Below are 8124 nucleotides of genomic sequence, written 5' to 3' on the forward strand. Positions count from 1 at the left end.
AACATAAAGGAACTAAGGGGTTAAAGCGAGCGAGCATACACAAATCAATCCCCCCCCTCACACAAATTTGGTCTCACAACATAGCCAAAAAACTTCTTGTGACCGACGTTTTTTAGATAAATCAAAATTTTCACGCTGAAGCGAATTAAGTGCTTGTTTGCGCATTATGGGGATGTTTGACGCTACAATACAACGACTGAAAGCTCTCCAATAAGTTTGATCAACAATTATAACTCACAGCTAAAATGATCATCGCGCCAGAAATAGATAAAACGAGATTTAGCTAAATTTTACGGCAATTTTGCCTTGTGCTCGAAAAACATACTGGCTATGCATCATCATGCACTACACAATTAGTACTTTCTGTGGCTAAGTAAATCTCGTTGCAACCCGAAGCGAGAATCATACCACGAGGCCACTCCAAACAGACAAACGCGTTTACAATTTCACAAACGCCTTACACTTAAACCATCCAGCGATACACACGTATCACCACATTCACAGACAGCACAGCTATCTGAGACGGCGTCAAACAAAATGATGCTTACGAACCATTTAGAGTTATCGAGATAATCGAGCTTAAAGTTGGCCAGTTGATTTTTCGCACTTAATCGAAACTTTGAATCTATTGTAAACTACCATCGATAAACTGTGAAAGAATCCTTATTCAATTGCTTTTAACAATGATTTTTAAATAGCACTTGAATCTCTAAAATTAAAAAAAAATATTGAGCTGACAACACATCTAAATATATCGTCATTTCGAGGGCCCATAAATGGAGATAATTTTTTGGGGGAAAATGACAAAATGATCACAGATGAAGATGGTGGACACAGCTTTCGTACCGACTCACTTACTGTCGCAACTTGGCATTCAGCAAATCCCGTTGTTGGTCGGTGGGAGCCAATCCCAATTGGGAGGCGATACCGGTAATCACAGAACCCCCAGTCTAGTTGATCCCGACTGTTTTTTTCATCCCAGCAGGGTAGGCTCCTTGACGTTTCGCTCTCGCAAAGCGTCTGCTGCAGTTCATTCCGGATAAGCTTTCCACTTTTTCAGCAGCTCTATCTTCTCTCTTTCGGTCCGCTGGGTGCACGTGCGCTTGGACATCGCGCCCTTAATTCGAGATTGGCCACCGGAACCAACCGTTCGAAACGAATCAGACTCAGATAATTCAGATTAACTCGCGCGACTTAATCTGAATCGGGGAGAAAGTCAGATTAACTCGCGCGAGTTATTCTGACTCAGGGAGAAAGTCAGATTAACTCGCGCGAGTTATTCTGACTCAGGGAGAAAGTCAGGTTAGCTCGCGCTAATTATTCTGACTCAGGGGGATATATTACAATCAACCACGTCGTGTAATAGGCCTGCAGATCGCTCACTGAAAACCCATCCATTTCCTGCTCAAGTACGAGCTGAGCTAGGTGATCCGGACCTGTAGCGGTGTATTCTTGTGGCACACCAGACACTGGTATTACATGAAACAATGTTATGCTGCAGAGGTCGCAGTACTGAGTATAGACACGCACGGAACAATCGTGCTGCACAGACCTCCCATGAGATAAAGCGTAGTCTTGAACAGCATGAAGAGCATGTGAAGCAGTATCAAAAGTCATTCCGACTTGAATAGTATTTTTCTCATCGCCGCTGTCCAAACCATCAGCGATGTCGTCGATGTCCTCCGTCATTTTGCGTCCCTCAGTCGTAATAAGTGGTTTTGGGACTTAAGAGTTATGACGTATTGCGCGCTGTATAGCAAGTTGCGAGGTGAGAATAGTCAAAGAGTCCTCAAACTATCCATATCTACGAGCTCCTGCGGCAGCAGTACCTGTCCTTCATGCTGCTGCTTCAGTAGCCGCGTGCCACCGGCAACTCCTGGTCGCCGGCGTGTGCCGCCCGCTCACTGTCGCCAGTCGCGTTGCCGATATGTCTTGGAGGCACGCGAGAGCGAAACACGAGCCATCAAGGCACGCGCCTCCTCTCGGCATTCGCTGAGTCTGTTCAGGCAATGTCGTCTGATACTTGGTGTGCCATACTCCACAAGAGTGTACGATTTGGGTCTTCATACGCATGACGAACATTAGTATACAACGGGCTTTGGGTTTAAGTCCGGCCCACCTTGTTTCAGCCATTCAATAATTTGGACACACATTGTGACGTTTGTTCCCTAAATTCCTCACTTACTGACGCGGGTTTCACTTGGTACACCTACCGGCGATACCGAGCCCACTTTGCTCACGTTTTGGCACACCTTTAACTTTCTGTCACAACTTTAGTGTATCCACTCACATTTTACACATTCTGTCACAACTTTCATGTATCCACTCACCTGCTGTCATTTTCCCAATTTTTTTGAGCGACCACAACTTCTTCGGTTTTAGGTATTCTGTAGCTCATAAGGGCTCAAAAGATAGAGGAGACGCCCCGCTTTCATTTAAAGTGCCTAAATCGCGATTCGTACTTACGTTCGTAAGCATCATTTTGTTTGACGCCGTCTCATCTTTGCTATCGCCTTATCTTCCAGTGCCTACCACCATCAGCACTCACACCACCAGCGATGTCCAACCATGACCAACTACTACCGTCTTCTTCGCTGCGGTCACGACGCTGTGGTTTGGTCTAAGGCGTAGTCACGGATCCGCGAGACAGTGGCGTGCCCTGTAAGCTTCTCTAGTTGCCGTGAAGGTCAGACCTCGACCACTTCAGACCCGTCCTGGCATACTAATCTGGTCTATCCTCGACTTAAATAGTCCTTTGGAGCTCCATACCGCGGTCAATCCGGATCATGACACGAGGAAGGCTGCTAGCCGAAAGGCAGAAAAGGCCCCGCAGCTCGGAAAAAGGGAGGTGCAAAATGCTGCTGCAGAGGATATCTTGCACAGCAAATACGAAGGTATAACTCTATGTCTAGCTCAACCATCTTTGCACGATAACTCCGTCTAAAGACCCAAGTAACGAACCATTCTTGCATGCCTGCGTATGCGTTAAAGTGCACAAGTAGCGGTGGACTACATGCTTCTCTAGCAAAATCTTTATAAACGTACAAAAAAATAGCGCCGTTCAGTGAAATGCAGGTGTCTCGATGGCTGAAGAGGCACCAGGTGCCCTACAGGCAGCTTTTTGTAGATTCGCATGGGTTCGGAGTCATGCCCAACTTTGAGCGATCTATCATCGCGTGCACTCGTGTGTGGTTAGAGCGGCGTATAAACCCTTTTTTTCATAAAGAACGCGTTTGTTTTAGAGCCACTCACAAATAATTTTTGTTGCTATAAAACCTGTACCCCGGTGGTACGCCTGGGTTATATAGTCTAAGCTTCAGATTAGAGTGGCTGCTCAAAATGTGGGTCAAATTGTTTTGTGCACACGAGACAAAGAATAACACGAGTGAGATTCGAACCCACGCCCGAAGACTGGTGCCTAAAACCAGCGCGCTCGGCCATCGTGTCGTATGTAGATGTTACATACACCTTGCATTCACAAATAATACTTCATTTGCGCTGTGGAATGAGTCGAGTAAAGTGCAAAACAGGGGACTAAAACGTGGTCTACTAGACGTTTCGCAACCACTTTTGAGCTGAATTTCAGCGCACACCAAGACGATGCTGTCTCATTTCAGACTATAGCTCAAGCTCACTTGCTTGTTGGATCATTTGCTAACGCTGTAGACCGAGCAACAGCGTCGTGACTACCTGGAACGACGCTGTCTGGTTGATCATCGGTGGTGGTGTAAGTCGTAATAATCGTCGGCACGGGAAGGAATGACGTGGTAGCAATTATATTGGTTTTTGCATGTGAATGCGAAATGTTTGTGTATCGTTGGTTTGCTGGTAGGGCGTTTACTGGTAGATACAAACGAATTAAAGAGCAAGTAAAAGTAAAAAAAAACATTGATTTGGATTACACAACGTATAATACCGAATTTAACTCGGCGTGGTATTGTTATATAGCGCGGGTTCTTACCAACAGCGCGATATAAACGATTTTTCTTTCATTGATATTTGCACATTTGAGACGACTCAAAACGAAAGGATCTTAGCAATACAGCCTACCTTTCAAACTAGCAGGAATAGTTGATAGGGCTCGGCGCGGAGTTGATTTTTCGTTGATTGGCTACTCTAGAGTGAATCTTTGCGGGGAATCCGAATCTGTCAGCGGTTTTGTCCAATTGGGCGCCGAAGGTGTGTAAAAAAACCATTTGGATCAAGTTTACATTTTGTTTTTTCAAGGGCTGTAGTTGGCCGCTCCATTATATAGATAGGTAAATTTCTTAACATAAGTAGTTGCATCAGCATGAAGTCCGCCGCATACTGGTGCACTTGAGCACATACGTGGGCACGCATGAATGGTTCGTTACCTGGGTGTTTAAACGGAGCTATCGCGCAAAGCTGATTCAGCTAGACATAGAGCCATACCTTCGTCTTTTCTCTGCAATCTATCCTCTGCGACAGCATTTTACACCTCCCTTTTCCGCACTACGGGGCCTTTCCTGCATTTCGGCTAGGGCCACAGTGGTCTTCCTCGTGTGACGATCCAGATTGACCGCGGCATGGAGCACGAAGGGACTCTTTATTGTGCCTTTCTGCCAAAACGCCCTCAATTTTATGGTCCTACGTAGGAGGATGGTCCTTACGGAAGACCTCTTATCTGATCGGGTGCATCCGACTAAAATTTAGCATAACCCTTTGATGAAAAAAAGACGATGCCAATCAAAGACATATTTGACCGGACCACGCGTGTTTTCTCAGGGAGGACCTAAACCATAGCAATACCATACAACAAATTAACAAGGTAAGATGTAGCGGTCACAAAATTGATATTGTACAATACCTTCCATCCTTTGAAATTTTATCGACAAACACGATTTGATCTGGCCCGCTGTAGAAAGACAATAGCCTGTTCACAAACTCTTGCCTCGCCAGCATATGTCTGATGAGTAGCCCATGTTTGATTTAAAATCAATCTGTTGTGAATACCTTACGTAAGGGTAAATGGCCGGCAAATACTGGTCATTCAGCATTAAAATTGCTAAAAGGTATCCTTTAGACCAAATTGGAGCCCTTACGTAGGGCCTCCACAATCAAATATTATTGGATCATAGTCAGCAAAATCAAACAGTGCTACTGCTCAAATAAATTTTATTTAGTAGCCTGGCTTAGCAATTCAACTCCAGTTCGTCCTCAAATCCCACCTTTAGCCCTACCCACCCTTGGTTAGGACCAGCCTTTAAAGGTCAGATTGGCCAAAACTTTGGAAAGGCAAAATACGTTGTAGATTGACAATAACTAGCACAACTAGAAAACCAAGGCTTTAGTTCTAAGCCCTGAGTCGCTAAAAATGGTGTTAACAGCCGGGTTCGACCCGGCGACCTTCTGCGTGTAAAGCAGACTTGATAGCCACTACACTACGCCTACTACATCGATATCGTTTTTTTTTCACGTGCATAATAACCTGACATCCCATCAAAATGTTGGCCCGCTTTCGTTTAGAGTGCTTAAATCGCGATTCGTACTTTGGTTCATAAGTATTGTTTTGTTTGACGCAGCCTCATTTGTTTACGAACTCGGTGAGACACGCCGATCCTTGATTGTTTTCTTTTATTGGATGCGTCGAAGTTGTATGAATGTTTATAGCAAATGCTGTATAACTTCTATAAAATACTGCAGAATAGCGGTCTCTTTTTTTTTACCTAACGTTTGTTTTACCTTACTTTCCGTTTGACTGCTTTTCGCTCAGCGGTAATGACGGCTGTCAGTTGATTTGTGCTGGTGCGTTGTCGTATATTTAACACTGAAATGACTGGTGGCCGCCGTGCTTAGCTAGTCAATCCGCTCTATTAAGCGATGGCACCGGCTATTCAAGAAAACGGACAATGTCCTACCTAAAAAGCAGCATGCACGTCTGCACGTTGACCAGCGTCTACAGTTGCGTTTGTAGAGGATTACATGAAGCTAAACCCGAGTTTCTATCGAGAGGAACTGCCAGAAGCTGTCCAAGGTAGAGGTAAAGCGCTGGTAAAAACGTCTAACCCCAGCAATATTCCACTTTCTACGCTTTGATCAGAGAAAAAGCAAAACGGAACACCAAAAGGCTCGTGAGTGATTCCCGAGCTAGATAAAGGTGTTCAATCAGAAGTTAAAACCCGTTTCACGGTGGCTTGGACCAGCTAGTTTTTGTCAACGAGTATTCCTAGGACGGCAGGGATGCGCTGCGTCGAAATGCGTTGTCTCGACGCACACTCCAGCTTTTGTGTCTCTTAATTCAATTGAGGAGCGCGTACCAGTTTTAATCGCATTTGACGTAAAGGGCTTTTTGCTTGGAACATAACTGAAGGAGATTTGAACGCTTTTGCTTCCAAGAAGTATTCGTTAACAACATTGCTTCCTATTTGAACCCGTGGTCGCTTCCACGGTAAGGTTGTATAAGAATTTAGTATTTGTAAGTTCATTGCTAACTTTGTTTCTACCTGCTATATCGATCGTGGTCTTGATTGATCACAGTGCAAAGATAGACATGGATAAAGGGCTTGAAGAGCTCGTGCCCTCCAGAGGATCCCCGTTGTTCATTTTTCCGCCGTATTCACCGCAGTTACGATTTGTTGGAGTTGGGTTCTCTTTTCTCATGCGCTAGATCGGCTTTTCGTTTTTACGCTCGAAGAATACTGGATGTGGCTATGGTGCAAAGCGCTCGGAACCACGAACACGTAGGCGTAAATCACCATTGTAACTAAGAGCTTAGTAAGCTCAATTACGAAAATGTTTTAAAAACTAACAATGCTAAGCAGAAGATACACTGATTAAAGAGCAACCTAAACAATTCTACTGATCGTTATGGTCAATACCCTCAACTCTCCCATCGGGCAGAACACAGACTAGAGACTCGCGAAATGGTGAGCGCAATGCTTACGAAGAAAGTCCCATTACACCTTGACGGTCACCAAGATGCAGCTCCAAAATGATTGACCCTCTGTTTAAGTGGTACTACACTCGTGCTCGCTTTCTGCTGCTCTAGCTGATGCATCGTTCTGTCGTTGCTGGTCATCAATATGGCGCAGCTGCGTAAAGGTTGCACATGACAAGACAACGAGCGATACTCCATCGGAGTGGCGAGCCTGGCTCGTTGCCCAATATGCTCAAACGCAAGACCAAACTCGTTTTCATTCCCATTCTCTGTCAAATGATTTTTGAATTTGACTTACCACTAATGCCACACGCGCCTGTGCTGCACGTCGTAGCAAGGAAGTTTGCCCAACGCTGCTGGCATAGACGAGTTTGTTGCGGTTTGTCTAACAAAAATAGTATCCATAATCACAAAATTTAAATCTTATCCGACCCGCCGTCAAGATGCCAGCTACCAAAGGTTTCATAGCTGTTGGACCTTCACCTACACGAATCCTTCGTATTGTGCTTCTGTAACATTATTTGCTGGATTAGCATGACGGGCGCATCCGTGCCCCACCCCACGACCATTTTCTGGATGACAATTCTTTTCACTTTTTAGAAAGACTGGATAGCATTCGTCAACCAAAATTTGTAAAGGAGTAACACCACGACGACTAGTGCGACTGTTATATCTTGGTTCAGCAATCTTCATGGTCAGATGAGCGTATTGTTGTGCGTCATAATTTCAGCCGATTAGTAAAATTAAAACGTAGGGAAGCAGTTAAATTATTTAAAGAACAACCAATATACATTTCAAATTACATAGCAGTCTGCCTGTTCCTCCATGGCGAGTAAGTAGATATCACTTGTGTCAGGGTAGTAGAGGGGATGTTCAAATTGGTACTCGTTGGTTGTGACCATAAAGATTGTCTTGAAAATAGTCTAGGTTTGCCGTCATAGAGACTTTTCGCAACCACGTTTTAGTTGTTTCCGCAAAAACTTTGAAAACTGTAGTACCGTCAAATACAATATTCAAACAAAATTTGATCGAGGAAACTGGCCAATTAGCTTAACCACATTCAGCTTCGCGCAGGCAAACATGATGCTTCCATTATTTCCGGTGCAAGAGTACAGCGTCCTTTAGATCTTAAAGCGATTCCTTTGTTGATCGTTGCCACGATCGGTGATGCATGCACTTAGAAACTACCAACATACCGCGCCTTAGTGTAGTCCGGTCTTTGAAGT

At 44.6% G+C, this 8124-nt stretch overlaps 2 non-coding genes across 2 annotated transcripts; both read right to left on the reverse strand.

The window, feature by feature from the left end:
• Window positions 1–3377: 3377 nt before the first annotated feature.
• Window positions 3378–3447, reverse strand: PITG_28027. Its single transcript has one exon. It is a non-coding gene; the product is annotated as a tRNA-Leu (tRNA).
• Window positions 3448–5339: 1892 nt separating this feature from the next.
• PITG_28028 lies at window positions 5340–5412 on the reverse strand. The gene has a single exon. It is a non-coding gene; the product is annotated as a tRNA-Val (tRNA).
• Between the last annotated feature and the right edge of the window lie 2712 nt (window positions 5413–8124).

This window comes from Phytophthora infestans, genomic scaffold (genome assembly GCF_000142945.1).
Source record: "Phytophthora infestans T30-4 supercont1.28 genomic scaffold, whole genome shotgun sequence".
Taxonomy (NCBI): domain Eukaryota; phylum Oomycota; class Peronosporomycetes; order Peronosporales; family Peronosporaceae; genus Phytophthora; species Phytophthora infestans.